This window comes from Plecotus auritus (genome assembly GCF_963455305.1).
Source record: "Plecotus auritus genome assembly, chromosome: 3".
NCBI classification, from domain to species: Eukaryota; Metazoa; Chordata; class Mammalia; order Chiroptera; family Vespertilionidae; genus Plecotus; species Plecotus auritus.
In genome coordinates this window covers 103,577,591-103,601,927 of record NC_137772.1, presented here as the reverse complement: position 1 = coordinate 103,601,927, position 24,337 = coordinate 103,577,591, and the positions used below count along the sequence as shown (strand labels likewise).

Sequence of the window (24,337 nt, the reverse complement as noted above, 5' to 3'; positions counted from 1 at the left end):
GGTCAAATGGGAGTTCCATTTTCAGTTTTTTGAGGAAACTCCATACTGTTCTCCACAGTGGCTGCACCAGTTTGCATTCCCACCAGCAGTGCACGAGGGTTCCTTTTTCTCCGCATCCTCGCCAACACTTGTCGTTTGTTGATTTATTGATGATAGCCATTCTGACAGGTGTGAGATGGTACCGCATTGTTGTTTTGATTTGCATCTCTCTGATAATTAGTGACTTTGAGCATGTTTTCATGTGTCTCTTGGCCTTCCTTCTGTCTTCTTTCGAAAAGATTCTATTTAGGTCCGTTGCCCATTTTTTTATTGGATCATTTCTCTTCCTTTTATTAAGTTGTATAAGCTGCCTGTAGATGTTGGAGATTAAACCTTTATCAGTGATAACATTTGCAAATATGTTCTCCCATACAGTGGGGTTTCTTGTTGTTTTGTTGATGGTTTCTTTTGCTGTGCAAAAGCTTTTATTTTTTGATGTAGTCCCATTTGTTTATTTTCTCTTTGGCTTCCGTTGCCCTAGGGGCAGTATCAGTGAAAAAGTTCTTTTGGCATATGTCTGAGATTTTGTTGCCTGTGGATTCCTCTAGTATTTTTATGGTTTCCCGTCTTATATTTAAGTCCTGTATCCATTTTGAGTTTATTTTTGTGTATGGTGTAAGTTGGTGATCTAGTTTCATTTTTTTTGCATGTATCTGTCCAATTTTCCCAACACCATTTATTGAAGAGACTGTCTTGACTCCATTTTATGTTCATGCCTCCTTTGTCAAATATTAATTGCGCATAGTGGTTTGGGTCAATATCTGGATTCTCCATTCTATTCCATTGATCTATATGTCTGTTCTTGGGCCAGTACCAGGCTGTTTTGAGGACAGTGGTTTTATAATACAGCTTGAAATCTGGTATTGAGATCCCACCTACTTTGTTCTTCTTTCTCAGGATTGCTGTGGCTATTCGGGGTCTTTTTTTATTCCAGATGAATTTTTGGAGAGTTCTTTCTAGGTCTGTGAAATATGCCGTTGGTATTTTTTTTAATTATTATTATTTTTTAATTTTTTGAAGTATTACAAATAGTAGTACATATGTCTCCTTTCCCCCCCCCCCATTGACCTTCCCTCGGCCTCCCCTTGCCCCCAGTACATGCCTTTACCTGCCCCCCCCCCCCAGTGTTTTTTATCCATTGGTTATGCTTATATGCATGCGTACAAGTCCTTCGGTTGATCTCTTACAGCCCACCCCCCCACCCCCGGCAACCTCCTCTGACTTCCCGCTGTAGTTTGACAGTCTGTTCAATGATTCTTTGCCTCTGTATCTATTTTTTTCCCCATTTCATTCCTTTAAGAAATCTTGCCTCTGCAGACTAGAAATAAACATATAATAACAAAAAATGTTTGAGTCCCAATTTCCATGTCCAACAGTTCTGAGTCCCCGTTTCAATGTCAAACAGTTCCCTAAGTGTACATGACAGCAATGATATCTGGATGGTGGGCACATGGTGGCAATGCAGGTCCGACCCTCTCTGGTTTGGTTCTAGGCAACTTGCTGCTTCACACAGCTGCTGACTGCTAGTGTGGCAAGGCGTCGTCAGCGTCTTCCATCTCTGGACTGTTTCTCCTCTTGTCTTCGTGGTTGGAGCAGACCTGTCAATTCCTCTCTGTTGCAGGAATCCACATGGTCTTGGAGTTTTCTGAAATATACAAACATATTCTCGACCAAAAGTTAATAAAGGAATCTTTTCTATATAATTGATTTGGGATCTTTTTTATTTTTGCCCAAATGATTTTCCTTTGTCTTATTTAGACACCATGTGTGTTTTTCATGGGTGTCTTGCTGTTAGCATTACAAATGAAAACTAATTTTGTAAAGTAAAAGTTTTCTAGATGTAATTTACTTATAGGATATTTTTCCTTACATGATATTACCCTTCTATCCCCCCTTTTTTGATTAATGGAGGCTTTTGTAACTTTTATAATGCAGTCTTGATGACTTTAAATTTTAATTTTTTCACAAAAATATGACTGCTTTAGTTTCATTGCATGTTCAGGAGTTTTACCATGAGATGAACTACCAATAGAAATTTTAGTTACCACATTAGGAACAGCTTTTTGTCCAGTACAATTAAATTTTCTTGAATATTCACTTATTTCAATTAGCCTATTTAAATTAATCTGAAAACTTGATTATTATTTTACTGTCAAATTTAATACTCTACCAACAATCTTAGTTTACCCTGTAAATATTAGTGGAAAGGATTATTTGCATTCTTGAGTAGGCCCTGATCATTCCTGGTGCCCAAGGCAGGTACTGGGCGTGGAGGCCACGGGGGCATAAGCTACCAAGGAGACAGAACTGAACCTCACATCACCCTGCTTGGCCCCGAAGGATGACTGGTTAGCCAGAGACGGGTAAGATTCCTCAGGGAAGGAACAACCTAAGACAGGCACAGTGGCATCAGGAGAGAACTTGGGGATCATCAGAGGTGGGGCACAGACCCTCACCCCCCAACCTTGCAGGGGCCTGAACCCTCACCCCGTCTGAGAGAGGTCTCCTGCCCCCATGGCTGCTTTGCTTCCCACGCCCAGCTCAGATCGGGACACAGGTGACAGACAGGGACTTGACCCAGCTCAGATTGGGACCCAGGTAACAGACAGAGACTTGGCCGACAGCAGCTGCCCTATATCTACATCCAGCCTATGCCGTTGGTATTTTAATGGGGAGTGCATTGAAACTATAGATTGCTTTGGGTAGTATGGACATTTTGATGATGTTGATTCTACCAATCCATGAACATGGTATGTTCTTCCATCTGTTTACATCTTCCTCTATCTCTTTTTTCAGTGTCCTGTAGTTTTCCACGTATAGGTCTTTTACCTCCTTGGTTAGGTTTATTCCTAAGTATCTTAATTTTTTTGGTGCAATGGAAAATGGGATTGCTTTTTTAGTCTATCTTTCTGTAAGTTCACTGTTGGTGTATAGAAATGCCATAGATTTCTTGGCGTTAATTTTGTATCCTGCTACATTGCCCAATTCATTTATTAAGTCTGTTAGTTTTTTGATGGAGTCTTTCGGGTTTTTTATGTACAATACCATGTCATCTGCAAATAAGTACAGCTTTACTTCTTCTTTTCCAATTTGGATGCCTTTTATTTCTTCTTCTTGTCTAATTGCAATGGCTAATACTTCCAGTACTGTGTTGAACAGGAGTGGTGAGAGTGGGCATCCCTGTCTTGTTCCTGTTCTTAGGGGAAATGGTTTTAGTTTTTGCCCATTAACTATGATGTTATCTGTGGGTTTATCATATATAGCTTTTATTATGTTGAGGTATGATCCTTCTATTCCCACCTTGTTGAGAGTTTTTATCAAGAAAGGGTATTGGATTTTGTCAAATGCTTTTTCTGCATCAATTGATATGACTATGTGATTTTTATCTCTCAATTTGTTTATGTGATGTATAACGTTTATTGATTTGCAGATATTGTACCATCCTTGCATTCCTGGGATAAACCCTACTTGGTCATGGTGTATGATCTTTCTGATGTACTGCTGGGTCCGATTTGCTAGAATTTTGTTGAGGATTTTGGCATCTACATTCATGAGGGATATTGGCCTGTAATTCTCCTTCATTGTGTTGTCTTTATCTGGTTTTGGTATTAGGGTGATGCTGGCTTCATAGAAGGAGCTTGGAAAGTGTTCCTTCCTCTTGAATTTTTTGGAATAGTCTGAGGAGGATAGGTTTTAGTTCTTCCTTGAATGTTTGGTAAAACTCTCCTGTGAAGCTGTCTGGCCCTGGGCTTTTGTTTGCCGGAAGCTTTTTGATGACTGCTTCAATTTCTTCCATAGTTACTGGCATATTGAACTGTTTAGATTCTTCCTGATTGAGTTTTGGAAGGTTATATTTTTCTAGGAATATGTCCATTTTCTCCAGGTTGTCCAGTTTGTTGGAACAGAGTTGTTCGTAGTATTTTGTAACAATCCTTTGTATTTTGGCGGGATCTATTATTATTACGCCTCTTTCATTTCTGATTTTGTTTATTTGGGTCCTCTCTCTTTGCTTCTTGGTGAGCCTGGCTAGAGGTTCATCAATCTTGTTTATCCTTTCAAAGAACTAGCTCTTGGTTTTGTTGATCTTTTGTATTGTTTCTTTGGTCTCTAGGTCGTTTATCTCCGCTCTGATCTTTATTATTTCCTTCCTTCTGCTTACACTGGGCTTTTCTTGTTGCTCTTTTTCTAACTCTTTGAGTTGTTGGGTTAGGTAATTTATTACCATTGTTTCTTGTTTTTTGCAGTAGGCTTGTAGAGCTATGAACTTCCCTCTCAAGACTGCTTTCGCAGTGTCCCATAGATTTTGGATTGTAGTGTTTTCATTGTTATTTGTTGCCATGATGTTTTTTATTTCTTCTTTGATCTCTCTGGTAACCCAGTCATGGTTTAATAGCATGCTGTTTAGTCTCCATGTGTTTGATTTCTTTGGGTTGTTTTTATTGTAGTTGATTTCCAGTTTTATCCACTGTGGTCTGAGAAGATGCTTGATATGATTTCTATCTTCTTGAATTTGAAGAGACTTTGCCTATGTCCCAACATATGGTCTATCTTTGAAAATGACCCATGTGCACTTGAGAAGAATGTATATTCTGTGGCTTTGGGGTGAAATGTTCTGAAGATGTCAATTAATTCCATCTGGTCTAGTGAGTCATTTAGGATTGATGTTTCTTTGCTGATTTTTTGTTTAGAGGATTTCTCCAATGGTGATAGTGGGGTATTAAAGTCTCCTACTATGATTGTATTGCAGTCAATTTCTCCTTTGATATCCTCCAGGAGTTTTTTTATGTATTTGGGTGCTCCTGTATTGGGTGCATATATGTTTACCAGAGTTATTTCTTCTTCTTGGATTGCTCCCTTTAGTATTATGAAGTGGCCTTCCTTATCTCTTGTTATGTCCTTCACTTTGAGATCTAATTTGTCAGATATAAGTATTGCTACCCCAGCTTTTTTTTCAGTTCCATTTGCCTGGAAAACCTTTTTCCATCCCTTCACCCTCAGTCTGTGTGAGTCTTTTTTTCTGAGGTGGGTTTCTTGTAGACAGCAGATATATGGGTCTTGTTTTCTTATCCAATCCATTACCCTATGTCTTTTGATTGGGGCATTTAATCCATTTACATTTAAAGTTATTATTGATAGGTACTTATTTGTCGCCATTTTTATTCTTTACCCCTGTGTTCCTTCTTCGTTTTCTTTCTTTTTTTTTTTTTTTTTTTTTTTTTACAGCAGACCCTTTGGCATTTCTTGCATTGCTGGTTTGGTGGTAATAAATTCCCTTAGTCCTTTTTTGTCTGTGAAGCTCCTGATTTCACCTTTAATTTTGATTGACAGCCTTGCTGGGTACAGTATTCTTGGATTCAGAACCTTCCTTTGCATGACTTTGTATATTTCATTCCATTCACTTCTGGCCTGATGCGTTTCTGTTGACAAATCAGTTGCTAGTCTGATGGGGGTTCCTTTCTATGTAACTTTCTGTCTCTCTCTTGCCGCTTTTAAGATTCTTACTTTGTCGTTGGTCTTTGCCAATTTAATTATAATGTGCCTTGGCATCTGTCTTTTGGGGTTCATTTTGCTTGGGACTCTGTGAGCTTCTTGGATTTGTGTGGGTTTTTTCTTCCCTATATCAGGGACATTTTCTGTCATTCTTTCTTCAAACAGGTTTTCTATTCCTTGCTCAGCTTCCTTTCCTTCTGGAACCCCTATTATGCATATGTTGTTTTGTTTCGTGTTGTCCCAAAGTTCCCTTAGGCTCTCCTCCTGCCTTTTAATTTTTTTTTCTAGAAGTTGCTCTACTTGGGTATATTTTCCCATCTTGTCTTTTAGCTCACTGATGTGGTCCTCTGCTTCTTCTAGTCTACAGTTGATGCTTTCTGTTGAGTTCTTTACAGCAGCGATGTCATTTTTCATTTCTTCTCGGTTCTTCTTTATTTCCTCTTGGCTCTTGCTCATATTGTCGAATTTGTCTTCCATTCTTTCAGCCACCTTATGACCATTTCTCTGAATTATTTTTCTGGAAGGTTGCTTGCCTCCATTTCGTTTACTTCCTTTTCTGGTGATGCCTGCTTTTCTTTCATATGCGGGCTGTTTCTTTGTCTCCCCATGTTCTCTCTTCTCTGGGTGTCTGGTTATGTAGTTCTCTCTCTCCTGCATTGATTTAAAGGCACAAAATACAACACTACCTGGTACAACACAAAAGGCACTGAACAGAAATGTATTCACGATATTAATAACCTCCAATAAAGGTGACCACCAGAGAAAGGCAAATTAGGGGATAGGAGAGAAAGAAGAAGAGGAAAAAGAAAGAAAGAAGAAAAAAAAAGGAGTGTCAAACTGAAATTGGGAAAAGGGAAAGAAAAGAAAAGTAAGAGAGACAAGAAAGAGACTAAGAGGAAAAAGGGAACAGACTATATATATACTGGGGATAAAACTCCTATAGAACAATCACTAATCCCAGCAAATGCCAGCAACAAGTACCTGGGGCTTAATTCAAACTACAACACCAACTAATATTGAGTGAGGCAAGGGAAAACAGAAGCACAAAACAAACAAAAAGTAAACAAAAGAATAATAAGCAAAACAATCTCACAAAAAAAGCATAAAAATTCAATTTAATCTACTTTCAAGCGAACAACAACAAAAGGACAGAGAGAAAAACAATTTTTTGGATAGTTAAGACAGCGAAGAGAGAGGTGTGTATGGATTTGGAGCAGGGGAGGAGATTAGATATGTAAGTAGGGTGAAATTTTAACAAGGGGTAAACAGAAAGAATAGGGAAAATCTAAAGCAGGAAAGGGTTACGATTAACAGGACACCGAAAAAGGGAAGGTTAGGAAGAGAGTGATGGCATAAAGGTAGAGGTGAGATAGAGTAAAACGATGCTAAAGGAAAGATAAAAATAGAATGTAGAACACTAATCCCAAAATAAAATGAAGAGAAAATAAAATGACACTTAAAAAAAAAAGATAAAATAGCAGTAGTAATAATACAGATTGAAAATAAAAATGTAATAATTAAAAAGGTAAAATCAAGTGAGGAAAAAGAAAAAAATTAGTTTCTTGAGTAAAAGATGCAAAAAATGAAAATAAAAATATTAAAAAATAAAAAATAAAAATAAAATGTGGAGTAGTGAAGGTCATTCACTTCCTCTGTTGTTCTGTTTTGCACGCCTGTTTCTCTGGACAGTACTGCAGTTCCCTGCATTCCTCTGCTCTTTAATGTTGTAAGCCAGTCCTGATTTGAAGCAGGTGGTGTGTCTTAATTTCTCGTATTCCTTTATTTTTGATTACACAAGAGTCAATTTGTGATTCAGCTCCTGGGTGGCAGTGTTTCTGGATTGACTTCCGGGTCTATCTATGGTCTCTCTAGGCAGTGTTAGAGCCTTCTTTCCCTGTGGCACTCACTACCGGTTTGTGGGAGTGGGCTGCATCAGAGCTGGCTCTCCGATGGTCACTCCCCGCTCCTATCCCCAGGTTCCAGAAAAACAACTTTCCCCTGCAGTCTCCCAGGGTATCCCCAACTGGGTGATCCTATGTATTGGGCTTAGTAATCAGAAGCAAGGATTTGAAGAGGAAAAAGCCCAAGTGTGAGAACTCCGGGGCTGCGCGTAAGTCTAGGCAGCCGGCACACCCCTGAAATTCTTAGGCTGTCCCTGCACGTCAGATCAAAATGGGTTGCTTTTTAGAGAGCCCTTCTGTTAGCAGCTCTGAGGACCCCCTTCCACATTCACAGATCATTCCCGCCCCAACAGCCACGGATTTTTCTAGGCACAGACTTCCCTGGTCCTCCAGGTCCTGCAAAACGCGCGTTCCTCTTTCCCGCTGGGACCAGAGACCTCACCTTATCCCAGGCGAAATCTGACCTTTCTGTGGTGGAGTGTAGAGCTCCTCTGAACCCGTATGTTTGCGCCAATTGGGGAGCGTTGTTCTGGGGCTTGCAGCTGTTCCGTGGGTGCCGCAGTTGTGGAGTCTCAGGCTTCCAATAAGCTCCACTTTCCGGTTCAGATGGCGCAGACTCCGCGTCCAAGCCCGCAGCTCCGGGAGGGTACCCAGCCACAGTGGGGGCTGTCAGGTCAGGGGAACCCCGTCTAGCAGTCCCCCACCTTCTTCTGGAGTTCAGCTGTCCCCCAACTTGCCAACAAACACTCCTCGTGCAACCCTTAGCTGTTCTTTCTTTCTGCTCCGGGACAAGGCTGGGAATACGTCTGTCTATTCCGCCGCCATTTTTCCCTCTCTCGTGTGGTTACATTTTAAGAGAAGGAATAACTCTACTCCGTTATTCTACTCTAGTGTGGTTACATTTCAAGAGAGGGATTATTCTACTCTAATGAAAAGCATATCCACTTCCCCAGGAATGCCATAATGGACTGACTGGATGATTTTCTTGGAGGTATGCATGGGACAGCTTTGGGGAGCTGAGTTTCCTCTGGGGCATATCCAAGGAGATTTTGGATGGTGCAGATGGAACTAGGCCTCAGACCTACTCATGAGTGCCCTAACCCTTTTTCCTCATCACCAGAAGTACCCTCCTCCCACATTGGAAAAAATTCTGGGCCAAATCTAACTTCCCAGAACTATTCCAAATCCACATCTGGAAGGCCTCTAAGCTTCATGAGATTTCATGTCATTGATTAGTTATTGATTAAGACTGGGGCTGGCACTCAGCTCAACCTCAGCCCCAATAACAGTAGTGGCAGACTTCTCAAATGTAACAGAAAGCTATGAAAACTCAGCATGTGACCCTCAGCCTCCTTCAGTCAAACCAGGACAGGAGAAAGAAAGTGGAGAGTTTCAGGGGCAGAGGTACCTTCATCAAAGATCTTTGACCAGCAGCAGCTGGAGGTCTTTTGCTAGAAATAGCTCTAAGGAGCAGCAGTCCATTATGGTTGGGATTAACACAGAGCAATGTCCATGAAGGAAAGGTACCTAGGAGACACCTGGAACAGAAGCAGAACTTCCCCTCTCCTCTGCAATTCAGCATGAAAACCAGGCAGCCTTTGCCCTTGAAGCATTGGTGTCTAAATGGGGAGATAGACATGCAACCAGAATCACTAAGGACTATAGTTGATATAGGGAAGTCCAGAGAGGAGCAGGTAACATGGGATTCAGGAACTGATATCTTAGTTAATCTTGATAGAAGATGAATGAGTGTTAAGTCAGGAGGAAGAATAGTAGGAGGAATGTGATAGAAGACAAAGAAGAGGAAACAGCCTATGCACAAGTGTGGGCTGTGAAACAGCCCCATGGGACTGGGGAACTCCAGGCAGTTCGTGCACTGGACCCAAAAATGGGCCATGAGCCCCGGAAGCAGGCAGAGGTCAACTGAGGGAGGGCACTGTGGGCCATGATAAGGGGCTTTATTCTGCAGCTGACAGGGAGGCATGAAGGAGCCTTAAGGAAAATAATCATACTTGCATCTTAGAAAGTTAAGGAAGGCAAGAATTTAAACAGGAGACCTGTTAGACATCTGTTGCAAGAGTTCTGGGGACATGATGAGGCTCGGCAAGACAGAGGGGATAAGGGAGGGGGAAAGAGGGTTTTGAGAAATACATTTAAGAGAGAAATTCAGCAGGTCTTAGGGTTGTGTTAATGAGATTATGGGGAACAGAGGAGAGGAGAGGAGTCTAGGAAGACCCTCAGCTCTCAGATTCTTAGAACTGTGATCAATTTATTCATTTATTTAATCTGATGCTTCTCATATAACAGAGTGTCATCTAAAACTGTTTTTAAAAGTGGGGTCATGAAGTTAGTGATTATACCCAGAAAATTTTTAATAGAAGAGAACAGAGCAGAAAATGTTAGGTGGCATTGCATATATTTAAAAAAGTGTAATTATTATTTTGTGAAGTTTTGTTTCAGTTTGTGAGTGTGCAAGTGCAAGTGTGTGCATGTTTACAACTATATGAAGTATACTTTTTACTTAAGATTTAGTTCCAAACATTTGAAGTCCTATGGTATTTCTTTTCTATGGTTGTGTCTGATTATTCTCAAGGATGAATATGCCCCAACCAAGGATAGTGATTCCTTTGTAGTAAACAGGAAAAATCTTTTCTCACTATTAATCTTTCAAGACTAAATTTTATAGTAATCTGTGCCCTTGGAATTCCCATGGATTCCTTGCACAGTAAGGAAAAAGGGACTCTTCCAGTGGGGGCTGGGACAGCATCAAATGTCCTGCCCTTCAGAAAACACAAGAAGCATCTACAAAAACACTTAGGACATGTCTCTCAGAGGGGGAATCATAGCTGGAAGAATCAAGTTACTTTATTTCCATACAGGATTTTACAGTTTGCAAACTACTTTCACAATATATCCTATATAATAAAAGCCTAATATGCTAAGTGTCTGGTCATCCGGTCATCCGCTCAACTAATCAAAGTGTAATGTGCTAATGATATGCTAAGGCCGCTCAACCACTCACTATGACGTGCACTGACTGCCAGGGGCAGACAGTTGACTGGTCAACCAGTCGTTATGACATGCAATAACCACCAGGGGGCAGATGCTCTGACTGGTAGGTTAGCTTGCTGCTGGGGTCTGGCCAATCAGGACTGAGTGAGATGAGCTGGACATGCCCAGGAGCCCTCCCACAGTCCCTCCCTGGCTGGACAACCTCCCGCATCCCTCCCCGGCCCCAATCGTGTACCGGTGGAGTCCCTCAACCTGGTCTGTGCCCTCTCACAATCCTGGACCCCGCGGGATGTTGGAGAGCCGGTTTCGGCCCAATCCCGCAGGCCAGGCTGAGGGACCCCACTGGTGCATAAATTCGTGCACCGGGCCTCTAGTGTTCCCATATTTAGAACAGCCCTGGGAGTTTGGAGGGACCTCAATATCTGAAAAAATGGTTTAGGTATTTGTTGGCATAGAAATATTTAAAGCTATAAATATTTTCCTTTTAATATAGTTTTTCAGTCAATATTCATTTGCTTCAGACTAAGAACTGGACATGCAAAGATGCAGTCTGTTTTCCAGTCTGGTGATGTATACCTGCTTGCAAAGTCATAATTTAAAAAGATGCAAAATCTCAATTATTTATTTAAGGATGCTTGCAGTTTTGTTTATGATATGTTTACAGAATGTATGTTCACCTATATACATTTGTGTGTGTGTGTATGTGAGAGAGGGAGAGACAGAGAACTAATTATTTATATCTCCAAGTCCCAAAATTAAAAAAAAAGATAGCTCACATGGAACAGAGCCAGGGAAAGTTGGCCCTCTTTGAAGCTGACAAGGTGCATAAAGCTTTCTCCTTCTTGGGCTAAATGTGAGTACCTTAAAGGAAGAATAAGTGAATCAGAGAATTTGATAAAAGCTATGTAGCCTCAGCGAATAAAGCTCCTACATAACGATATTTGATTACAAAGCGTATCCAGTCTTCTGAGTTTTATCTAAAATCAACAGGTTAAGCCGAAACCGGTTTGGCTCAGTGGATAGAGCGTCGGCCTGCGGACTGAAGGGTCCCGGGTTCGATTCCGGTCAAGGGCATGTACCTTGGTTGTGGGCACATCCCCAGTGGGAGGTGTGCAGGAGGCAACTGACCGATGTTTCTCTCTCATCGATGTTTCTAGCTCTCTATCCCTCTCCCTTCCTCTCTGTAAAATATCAATAAAAAATATATTTAAAAAATAATAATAAAAATAAAAAAATAAAAAAATAAAATAAAATCAACAGGTTAAGAACTGCTACTTCATGCCTTAGTCTAAGCAAGACAGATTCCACCTCAATTTTTAACAAATAAATAAATGTTTGTGTTCCTTATTTTGGGGAAAAAAGATTCAAAGAGGACTGCTTTCTAAATTTTCTGTTCAGTGTTAGGTATAATGTGAGCAGTCATGAAATATTAATTATAATTATTTTAAGCATAAAAGAAAAATATTTATTTGCTTTTAAATGTAAATGATTTGAAGTATTTGAATTACTTTCCCAGTTGCCTCCTCACAAAGCAGATCCCTGAATACACACCTAGGATGTTTTTAATAGTGGGAATGACCTGACAGGAAGTCTGTCTGGGAGATTCGTGACCCCTTGAGGTCATTGAACTTGGGCTCTACATTAATCCCCAACTTCTCCCAGTCATTACTCCACAGGAAGCCTATATTCCTTGCTCACAATTTATTTATTTGTTCAGTTTTTTCTCATAACATGGAAAAATAATCTTCTGAAGGAAATTCCCTTAATGCACCTACATGTCTGATACAGATTTCTTTCCCAAGCTTCTAATGTATTTGGTAATATTTAAACACATTTGCCCTTGAGATTCCCACATATCATGCTAACAGTTTACTTATTAACTGGCAGCACATTGGAAACTATCATCGCATGACTGTCTTCCCTAACCTGGTGTTCATATCCTAAAAGTAACAGCCTGTGGAGGCCCTATTGCCATTTTCTGCAGTGGCACATTTCATTTTTTACTCTCATTATATCTTGTTAAATAGCATTGTATTGTGTGAAGCATGACTTCCTATGATACAGTATTATTTAACAGAAAGAATATAATGAGATCTTCTAGAATGCAAAAAAAAAAATGAATTGTCTGTGAGATTCCTCTCAGAAGAATTTGGGTGAAAGGGACTGGTGGCATTTGGCCCCAAGGTGCTCCTGCAGGCACAGATGGAGAAGAATAAGCATCCACTTAAGGAAGGAACAAAATGCTCAAGAATGCCAGCCTCAAAACCAGTGGGAAAGCAGAAGGGACATTGCTGCAGGAAGAACCAGTTAGCTAAGCATCTTCTAGCTCAAATTTCATCTCAACTTCTAAGCTTTATTCTTGTCACCTTTTCCAAAATGCCCCTTCTTGTTCTGATCGCTGGAGGATTTGGTCCTGCTACAGAAGGCTTTTACTTTCTTGGATTGTAGTGATGCCTGGATGCGTCTTTGTCTTCCCTGGTTGACTTAGAGACCTTCAGAGCAGGACCCAGTCACCCACAGCCATGCATCCTCCAACAGGCTTTTCACATCGTGGGCACTCAACAGATGTCTGGACAAATGTCTTCTACTTCTGAAGGCCAAATGAAGGAGAGCTGAGTGGAGAGAACCGGAGACCATCAGAACCACTACTTGCTATTATGGGAAGTAACAATAAGCCCCACTGAAGTAATAGTAACAAACGCCATGCCCCAGGTACTCCTCTAATCACTTTACAGTCAATAACTCATCTCAGCCTTATAACAATGCTCTGAGGTAGACACTGTTGTTTATTTCCATTTTATAGATAAGGAAACTAAGATATGCTGAAGTTAACTTATCTAAGGTTATGAGGTAATGACAGGTGAAGCCAGGATTGGCACTCGGTCCTTGCTTCTATCAGCTTTATGCAGTGTTATCTATTTTGTCCAGTTAGCCTTCTTATGCCCTCATATAAAGGAACATCTCCCAAACAAACTGACTTTTTAAAAAAAGTTAATTTATAAAACTAAGTATCAAGCCCATAGTTCAAATAAATTCTAGACCACATGATCTCTCTTTAAAGGTGTTTAAGTTAGCCCTGGCTGGGTGGTTCAGTTGGTTGGAGCATTGTCCTGTGCACCAAAAGGTTGCTGGTTAGATTCCTGATTAAGGCACATATCTCTGTTGCAGGTCTGATGCCTGGTCAGGATGCATATAGGAGGCAACCAATCGATGTTTCTCGCTCACATCAATATTTTTCTTTCTCCCTTCCGCTCTCTCTAAAACCAATAAAAACAGCCCTAGCCAGTTTAGCTCAATGGATAGAGCATCAGCCTCCGGATTGAAGGGTCCTGGGTTTGATTCTAACCAAGGGCACATGCCCAGTTTACGGGCTTAATCCCCAGTAGGGGGCGTGTAGGAGGCAGCCATTCAGTGATTTTCTCTCATCATTGATGTTTCTCTCTCTCCCTCTCTCTTCCTTTCTGAAATCAATAAATATATATTTAAAAATCAATAAAACTAACTATTAGTATCCAATAAGAGAAGAAATGTGAGTTTTGTTTGAGTAATAGGTAAGCCATTAGTTAAGAGCAAAATTAAATTAGAATATATCTTCATTTTAAACTCCCCTTTAAAGCAATAACATTAACCCTGCATAAAAATAAGACTTTTTTTTTTCTAAAGAGATGCATTTTTGGTGAATTTGCTAGTTTTAGAAATTGGGTCACATTTTGCTTTTACTTATTTAAAGATTTGAGAAGTCACATAGACTCCCTTAACTTTGAACTTCCTGACTTATGTTAGTTTAAGACATCCCTGTAGCATCATTTAAACATAATTCTGGTGTATGCATAAACTTCCACTTAGAATTTCCTTTTTGAAGTCTGCTGAGAATAGAAATGAAAACCATATGAGATTTTCTTAATCCAGAATGTAAAATAACATGAGAAATGTCTACCCAGAAGTACTCCCTGAAATACATTCAACAGGATGCACATTCTGGAAAAATTCTTTATATTTATAATTAAATCCTCCCGAGAACTGGGTTTATTATTTTAGCCCATAATTATGGAAGCCTGAATTGATAAAAGAGGATGCTTTTTTAAAGTAATGGCAATAAGAATGTTATTCAGCCATCTAGAATATTTGAGAACAACATCTGTTGTCATGGAAAGAGGTTCACAATGCATTGTCAAGTGAAAAAGATTACAATTTCATTTACAGATTATGTAAAATAGTATACTTAGCCTAGATGCACACACACAGCTTCATAAAAAAAAGAATTAGAGACTATACCAACAAAATGTTAATTGCTAGGTGATAGAATTACAGCAAATTTTCCCTTTCTTTTTTCTTCTCCTTTCTTTTTATAGAGTATCAGAAAATTAAAATTATTTTTATTTGATTTTTAAAATCTAAGTAAGTATAGTATCTTTACTTGAGTCTTCTCACCTATCTTGCCACCTTCTTTGAATGCAGCTAGAGCCCCGGGCTTTCCGTGCTTAGCCTGTCCTGGTGTTGTTTCTTACAATGTGCGGGCCTGAGTGGGGCCGGAGATCCATGTTATCGGATAATAGTATCACCAAAACCTTCCATGGTGCCAGTTTGCTGGTGCTTTAGTAATTAAAGGATCCTCGGTAACACTTTTAAATTTGCTAAGTTGATTTGTGTTCTTTCCTTTTATAGTATACTTTGCCCTAGTTTTTGTGCATATGTGTGGGTGTTTCAAATCTTAGGTTTAGATTTCATTTAAGAGGAAATTTTGTCACTTTTATCTCTTTTCTTAGGAGAAATGATTATTTTATACCTGATTTCAGTGAGAATTTGGGCAAACATATTAGTCAAGTCTTTAATATTCACTATGTTGATAGAAATTGGCATATGCCCAAAGCTATTCATATTGTATAAAGCAAAGTAACCTGAAACTCCATTTAGAAGCAGCTGTGTGTTGACATGACACATATTCCTGCCATTTCCTAGTATGCTCTTACACTTAACATTTAAAGACTAACATCTAAGATTTTATGACAATAATTATTATGGTCTAAATAATTCTTTAAAAGTAGAAGTTACCCTATAAATTGAACTATTCAGAGATTTAAACACTTTTTGTGTTTTAAACTTTTAAAATATTTCTATACTTTATATAACTTTTATAAAACTATTTGATTACATTTGGGATACATTTATGAGAAGCCTCAATTGATATTAACATCAGTGTGTCATGTGGTTAGATCACAGCATGACATAAATCACTGACATATCTCAGTGTCTTAAGGGTGCCAACATGCCAGTTAAATTTCTCACCTCTTCAGTTGGGAGCTTAATCTCTTTCTCCCAAAAATCAGATAAAGCTATTTCAACTACCTAAATTCATTTTAATTTGTTTTCTACAAGAGATATTTAATGTCACTGCCAATAATGGATTACAAAATAAAAATCTCAGTATTTAGAGTTAACCTCTAAACTCAGCAGTCTTTGGCCTTAAAGAATATGGAGAAAAATGAAACAATAGCTGAAAACTTAATACAGACTTAAGTTTCTTTGATTTGGTTCTTACTATTTGGGATTTGATGTGTGTTTAGAAAATCATTCAAAGAAGCAGTGCCAGTAAGACAGATAGAAAGCATCCAGAAAATTGGCACATTTAAAAATTCCCACTAAATATTTGCTCCTAATACATATTTAAAAATAAAGCACATACACACATAACATACACTATCAAGTTTTTATATATAGTCAGATAATATATATATATATATATATATATATATATATATATATGCCTAAGTGACTGTTCAGCTGATAGCTATGATGTGCACTGGCCACCAGGGGGGCAAGATGCTCAACACACAGGCATGGAAACATGGAACGGACTGATGAATCTCAGAGGGAAGAGGGCAGCGGGAGGGCGGGAAGAGATTAACCTAGGATCTCATATGCATACTAGAGGCTCAGTGCATGGATTCATGCACCAGTGGGGTCCCTCAGCCTGGCCTGTGGGGGTCTGGCAGAAACCAGCTCTCCGATATCCCCCGAGGAGTCCCAGATTGCGAGAAGGCACAGTCCAGGCTGAGGGACCCTAGTAAAATTATATTTGAGTTGTGCTCATCTTTTCTTGGGATTGATTTAAGCAAACACTGACTAGACCCAACTGATCGAGGGATTACAGTTGCTGAGAAGTTAAATTCACAAAGCCTTGAGTTGGGAGTCAGAAACTTTGATGATGTATATCTTGCCCTGTCAGTCCCACAAGGACTGAAAGACTGGAAGAGGATCCTTGGAGTTATTTTACACTGTCAGATTCTGTACTTTTTTTGAGTCCTGAGTGGTACATTACCCCCTGGTTATCAAGAAAGCTTCTGGAGTAATTGGAGTACCCAAAGCTATAAAAGAATTGAGTTAGTTCAGCTATGGCTGGAAGTATATATAGAAGCGGTTTGATTCCTTAAAGATATGCCTAATTTTAACATTTAAAAACTGAAAGTCTTAAAGCAATATAGGATAGAAGAGCACCTGTACAAAGCCAAGAACACTGACTTTCTAGTGGTGGTGGAACTTGTCCCAAATAGTTGCTCTTCCCCCAGCAAGAAGTCATTGGCATGACAGAGAGTGAATAAGCAAGGGACCTTCTAATACTGGCAGTTTGGCTGACCTGTGGAGGCTAGAGCTTCTGCTGAGAAGCCAACTTCAAGTCAGCTATCATGCACTCTTATTCTCCATCTTTCCAAGAGATGCCTAAGAAACTGAGTTAGAGACAGGCCATTTCCAGAAGCTAACATTCTTATCCCAACAAAGGTTATTCAACGTTTCATTGTCTTGGTGGGTCAACATGGAGGCATTCTGGTCAATCATGACCCTGCAAATCATGACCCTCTTTCTAATTGTCTGAATCCACTCTCTGTTCCCTTATCTTGCATTTTAGTTGCTTAACTCAGTGGTCGGCAAACTGTGGCTCGCGAGCCACATGCGGCTCGCGAGCCACGGTTTGCCACTCTGTTGACTAATGAGTTTGCCAACCACTGGCTTAACTGACTCCACCTGGAGGATCTCTTGGACTTTAGTGGTCAACAGTGGCCACAACTTCAAGACCTGGGGATATTCATGTGCTTGTGTATGCATGCAGTCTCCCTGAGAAATACCACAAGTGCCTGGTGGGAACAATCTGTACCAAATGAAAGAGGAGAATAAAGAGCTACTCTGCCTCATGGAAAACTTAAATCAAAACAGTCTGGTCAGAAACTATTTGGCTGATAGAGCATATATTTTCTGCTTTATTTTTCTTTAAGATTGAGAGGTATACTTTTTATAATTTTTAAATATTAGTAGGAATATGGGCACAAAGGAATATATATATATATATATATATATATATATATATATATATACACACACACACACATACACTAGAGGCCTGGTGCATGAAATTTGTGCACTGGAGGGGGGGGGTGTCCCTCAGCCCAGCCTGCACCCTCTCCAATCTGGGACCCCTCCGGGGATGTCCGACTGCCGGTTTAGGCCTGATTCCTGTAGAGAGATCGGGCCTAAACTGGCAGTCGGACATCCCTCTCGCAATCCAGGACTGCTGGCTCCCACCTGCTCACCTGCCTGCCAGCCTGATCATCCCCTAACCACTCCCCTGCCAGCCTGATTGATGCCTAACTGCTCCCCTGCAGGCCTGGTCACCTCCAACTGCCCTCCCCTGCAGGCCTGGTCCCCCCAACTGCCCTTCCCTGCTGGCCTGGTTGCCTTTAACTGCCCTTCCTTGCAGGCCTGGTCCCCCCCAACTGCTCTCCCCTGCAGGCCTGGTCACCCCCAACTGCCCTCCCCTGCAGGCCTGGTCAGCCCCAACTGCCCTCCCCTGCAGGCCTGGTCCCCTCAACTGCCCTTTCCTGCTGGCCTGGTTGCCTCTAACTGCCCTTCCTTGCAGGCCTGGTCCCCCCCAACTGCCCTCTCCTGATGGCCTGGTCGCCCTTAACTGCCCTCCTCTGCTGGCCATCTTGTGGAGGCCATCTTTAACCACATGGGGGTGGCCATCTTGTGCAATGGCATGAGGGTCAATTTGCATATTACCTCTTTATTATATAAGATACACACACACACACACACACACACACACACACTGAAGAGTGTTCTGGTTCAGATGCAACTGAACATTTGACTTTCTGTGGTGTGTGTGTGTGTAAGAGAGAGAGAGTTTGTGAATGTGCTTGTACACATTCACATATGCATTTGAAAGATGAATGTGAAAGGTTGTTTACACTTTTCAAATTCATATAGGCCATGCACTATGGGCAGGGCAGCAGAATTCCAGGCAGAAATGATTCCTAAGAATAATTGTGTTCATTGCTGTGACACATTAATGGGTATCCAGTAATAGTTTCAAATTGAAATCAGGGTCTGCAGTTCCTAGTATGTGCTTCATCTACAGAATGAATGGTTGGAAGCTGTGTTAAATTAGCTTATGCCATATTATGCCACTATCACTAATTGTCTTCTAAGTTGTAGTGACATTAAACAAACAAAAAATTATTTCTTGCTCACATCACATGTCAGTAGCTCATCTGCTGTGACTTTTTCCCCTGTGCCATCATTCTTGGGCCCCGGATGAAGGAATAGCCTCTATATGAGACATGCTAGCCTTGTGGTAAAGCAAAAAGAGCAGGAGATCTGGCAGAGCTAGGTGATGACACTTGCAGAGTTTTGCTTGAAACCAGCATATATTATTTCTGCTCACATTTCATTGGCCAAAGTGGGGCATCTGGCCAAGCAGAAGATCAATGGGATTGGAGATATATGCTTCCCAGTTGGAGGAAAACTGCAAATTACATGGCAACTGAAAAGAACAGGGAATCATTGGGAATATATAAGGAATAAAATGTGTTTGTGTGTATATATATTTTTATTATAAATTTAATAATTAAATACATTAATAAATAAATTAAAAGTTGTATATGTTTTATATGTTATGTACTATAACATATATAAAGCACTTATAATGTGTGTAAAATTTTACATAAATAATAAATTTTATATAAATTACATTTTTAGTGTGGTTGGGAAAGTCACTGTTTAAATACATAAGCAGTCTTTGTCATCTTTAGGTATGGATTTTCCCAACCACACTGGTAAAGAGTGATTTAAAACATTTTGCTTGATCCTCTTTTACAATAATAGAAATGATTTTTAGGTGACTGGATTTGCTATGAATCCAACTTGCAGAAGATGTTACAAGTTCTGAGAAACAATACCGGTATTAAGAATTGGTGATGGAATAGTATGTCTCATCATGTCTATGATTCATGTGTTCCAGAAAGAAATACACATAAACACAGCTTTGAATCTCTGTGTAAATTGAATACATTTCAGTGTCACAGATATACTAGTATACATCTCCCAGATTTCTTTCTTCTATAGTTGTATATCAGCTGACAGCAAGATATTTTGCTACACATCCAGGAAAAAGTTGTCTTAAGTTATGGAGAACTGAAATAGGTGTTTATTAATTCTCCCCTGAATATTCATCTTAAATTTATTCTAAATAACCTGTATTTTACTCCTATTAGTAACTTAAATGCCATACAAGGAAAATGTTATGCACATTAGAAAAAATAATATTTGGTATACATTTAAGAATTATTCAGACCGTTTACATTGCAATAAACCTATTTATGTATACAAAGAGTGCAAAGAAATGTAGCCTGACACCATGACATGGAATCTCAAAGTCTGTTACTACTACAAAACTTGATGTTTCATCCTGCACTTGTGATTAAGGTTATAAAGCCCTCCAGGAAGAAAGATTGTGTTAGTATGTGGGTCTATATGACATTTGTCATTCAGATCCATATATAGACAGGATGGGTACTCTGGTATTGACTAACAAAACTGGCCTTGTGTATGGCCAAATAAATACACCTTCCTTTGATACATAGGGACTTCACTTGAGAAATTCCATCTAAAGACAAAGGAGCCATTTATCTTAAGTAGTACGTTAACTAATTAAGTTAACTCAGCAATAGAAATCATCCTAAACCAGCTACTGTGAGCCTGTTGAAACGTTAATACCTATGATATGCTTTAATAGTGATAATTGCATCCATTGCTGACAAGTTGTGGTGGTTAAGTCACCCATAATCTTTCAGAAACAGGGTGCCCACCATGTTATCCAGTTTAAATGAAACAACAAAACACTGTTCTCAAACCTGCTTTTCTTATTTATTTATTTATTTATTTATTTATTTATTTATTTTTATTGTTCAGATTATTAGTTGTTCCTCTTCTTTCCCCCCATAGCTCCTTTCCACCCGGTTCCCACCCCACTCTCTGCCCTTACCCCCCCCCACCCCCCGCCACTGTCCTCATCCATAGGTGTACGATTTTTGTCCAGTCTCTTCCCACACCCTCCACACCCCTTTCCCCCCAAGAATTGTCAGTCCACTCCCTTTCTATGGCCCTGATTCTATTATATTCACCAGTTTATTCTGTTCATCAGATTTTTTATTCACTTGATTTTTAGATTCACTTGTTGATAGATATGTATTTGTTGTTCATAATTTTTATCTTTACCTCCTCCTCCTCCTTCTTCTTCTTAAGGAATACCTTTCAGCATTTCATATAATACTGGTTTGGCAGTGATGAACTCCTTTAGCTTTTTCTTATCTGTGAAACTCTTTATCTGACCTTCAATTCTGAATGATAGCTTTGCTGGGTAAAGTAATCTTGGTTGGTTGTAGGTTCTTGCTATTTATAACTTTGAATATTTCTTGCCACTCCCTTCTGGCCTGCATGGTTTCTGTTGAGAAATCAGCTGACAATCGTATGGGTACTCCCCTGTAGGTAATTAACTATTTTTCTCTTGCTGCTTTTAATATTCTCTCTTTGTCTTTTGCCCTTGGCATTTTAATTATGATGTGTCTTGGTGTGGTCCCCTTTGGATTCATTTTGTTTGGCGTTCTGTGCGCTTCCTGGACTTGTAAGTCTATTTCTTTCACCAGGTAGGGTAAGTTTTCTGTCATTATTTCTTCAAATAGGTTTTTAATATCTTGCTCTCTCTCTTCTGCTGGCACCCCAATAATTCGGATGTTGGTACTCTTGAAGTTGTCCCAGAGGCTCCTTACACTATCTTCATATTTTTGGATTCTTTTTGCTTTTTGCTTTTCTGGTTGGGTGTTTTTTGCTTCTTTGTATTTCAAATCTTTGACTTGATTCTTGCGATCCTCTAGTCTGCTGTTGGATCTCTGTATATTATTCTTTATTTCAGTCAGTGTATGCTTAATTTCTAGTTGGTCCTTTTTCATATCCTTGAGGGTCTCACTAAATTTATCGGCGGTTTCTAGAAAATTCTTGAAAAACCTTATAACCGTGGTTTTGAACTCTATATCCAGTAGTTTGCTTTCCTCCATTTCTTTCATTTGTGACTTGTTTCTTTGTCTCCGCATTTTGGCTGCTTCCCTTGATAGAGTGGCTTTGTGTGCTAGGTGTCTCAGCCTCCCCAGTTACCTGAGGTGGACACTCCTGGTGCACCCCTTTGTGGGCTGTGTGCACAGTCTTATTGTAGTTAAGCCTTGATTGTTGTTGGTATCACTGGGAGGAATTGGCCTCCAGGCCAACTGGCTGTGAGAGTCAGCTGTGTCTACGATGGGAGAACTTCTGTGCTGGAGAAACCCTTCTGGGGCAAGACTTGCTTCAGTGGGGCTTTGGTGCTCACTGAGTCTGCCCCCTGAGTGTGTCTCTTATGGATCTGAGGCGTTGTAATCAGGATGGTCCTACTCTGACCCCTGGGTACACTGGCTCTTGGATCTCTAAGGAGGTGCTAATTTAGCCTCTGCCTGAGGCCAACCAGCAGGAACTATGGAGAGATCTGCAGATTCCTTTTCTTTGTTTGGGGTTTGGAGGTGCCCAGATGAGGCCCAGGTGTGAAGCAATGCAAGCTGCTGTGGGGCCTTGGGCCTTCTTTTGGATGTTCTGGGTCTCTCTGACCCAGCTGCAGCTTGTTAGGTAATTTTAGATTGCAAAGGGCCAGGCCATTCATATGCAAAAGCCTCTTCACACAGCTTGGGTGGGGTGGGGTCTCAGGGAATTAACAGAGTGGATAAAACAGCTATGGCTGACCCTCAGCCCTGCCTTAAGAGGCCCCCGGGTCTCAGTGTCCCTCGGTAATTGCTGCAAGCACCTCTTAGAGAAAGCTGCCCTTGAATTCTGCCCGATGCCAGACAGTCCAGTTTCTCCCTGTATGAGTCTGGGTCCCCAGAGTCTCGCCCAGAACTGGAGTTCAGAGCAGTCAAGAGCTTGTGTCTCCCTCCTGATTGAAAAAGACAACTGCGTCCTCAGCTGCCAGCCCTTTCTGCATGCGCCTCCATACCTCTGCACTTTACTTCCACAGCTCCTCTCAGTCTCAGTGTGCTTTTCTCTTTCCTTCTAGTTGTAGAATTTCCACTCAGCCAGCCTTTCTGTGGTTCTGGATGATGTCCATTTTGTCTTTTATTTGTAGTTTTGAATTGGTTGTTTGAGGTAGCAAGTTCAGGTGTTTACCTATGTCGCCATCTTGGTTTCTCTCCCTCAAACCTGCTTTTCTAAGTCACATGGATATCCACGATGTCTTTTCTTCTTGAGTAATTTTGATGAGCATTTAAGAAAGAAGATCTACTTAAATTGGAGCCAAGTTGTCCATTGAATTGCAGGAGATTTGTAACAACAACATAAACATATATGCCCGTATATAATAATTTTATAAACTATCCACAGTAAACCAGGTTCCTTCTAGCCAGCTAGTTTTCTGGTGGTAATAAAATTTAATGTGACTCAAATTTAAATTTTTGGTCATTTAGAAGGAATGGTATTCTTTTGGGTTAGCTATGGGAATTTGCTATGCCGAGATTAAGGTAAACCAAAATGTACTTAAAATGCTTAGCTGGGTGAACACACTGTTCCTGAGCACTCTAGAAACACCAGATTGAAAATTTAATGAGACTATAACATGAGAGGAGACCTGCAAACCTGGGACGCAAATTTCTTGAGCTCAATATAATTCCTTACTTGACTGAGCCCTCTGGAGCCTTGTCCACCTGACTGTATCCAAACTCACTACATGATATTTCTTTTATATATCTATATCTATATCTATATCTTTATCTATATCTATATCTATATATCTATATCTATATCTATATCTATATATCTATATATATCTATCTATATCTATATCTATATAACTATATCTATATCTATATCTATATAATTTTTTACTGATTTCATAGAGGGAGAGATAGAAACATCAATGATGAGAGAGAATCATTGATCAACTGCCTAAGGGGATGGAGCCCACAACCCGGGCATGTGCCTTGACCAGGAATCAATCCATGACTTCCTGGTTCACAGGTCAATGCTCAACCACTGAGTCACACCCACCAGGCCATGATATTTCTTTACAGACACATCTTGTAAATCTCTTTTCAGTCATATTGACTTCCAGCCTTCTCCATGCTCAGTCTTCATTAATGCAGTCCTACTGAACTGTTTTGTCTTGCTTTGATGGTATAACCTCCCAGCAGTGAAATATAATTGGCTGTTTCAAAAATAAATTTAAAAAAATAAACATCAATTTGAAAAAATTCGTAGCCCAAAGATATTACCGTATTACCATTTTGACAAATAATACATTGAATTATGTGTTAGTAATGGGACAAGAGTTGACTTTTTTTCTTTAATTGTACCTTTCTGTATTTTTTTTGTGTGTTTTCACCCCTGAGCATGTATAATTAAGAACATGATAATATTTTTTAAGACCAGCATTGCAAGCCATGGTTAATTTCTGTAGTATCTTTATTATCATGCCCATTGCTGTGCATTTTATTGGGCGGCCAGTGAGACAGCCCCCCTCCACTGTGTCTGGACAGAGGTCACATCATGCTCTA

The 24,337-nt window shown here is 40.0% G+C and overlaps 1 protein-coding gene across 2 annotated transcripts in view; it reads left to right on the top strand.

The window, feature by feature from the left end:
• Positions 1-24,337, top strand: part of STARD13 (StAR related lipid transfer domain containing 13) — a gene marked incomplete at its 5' end in the record, with an annotated part of 319,233 nt that overhangs the window by 179,813 nt on the left and 115,083 nt on the right. The window lies entirely within an intron of this gene.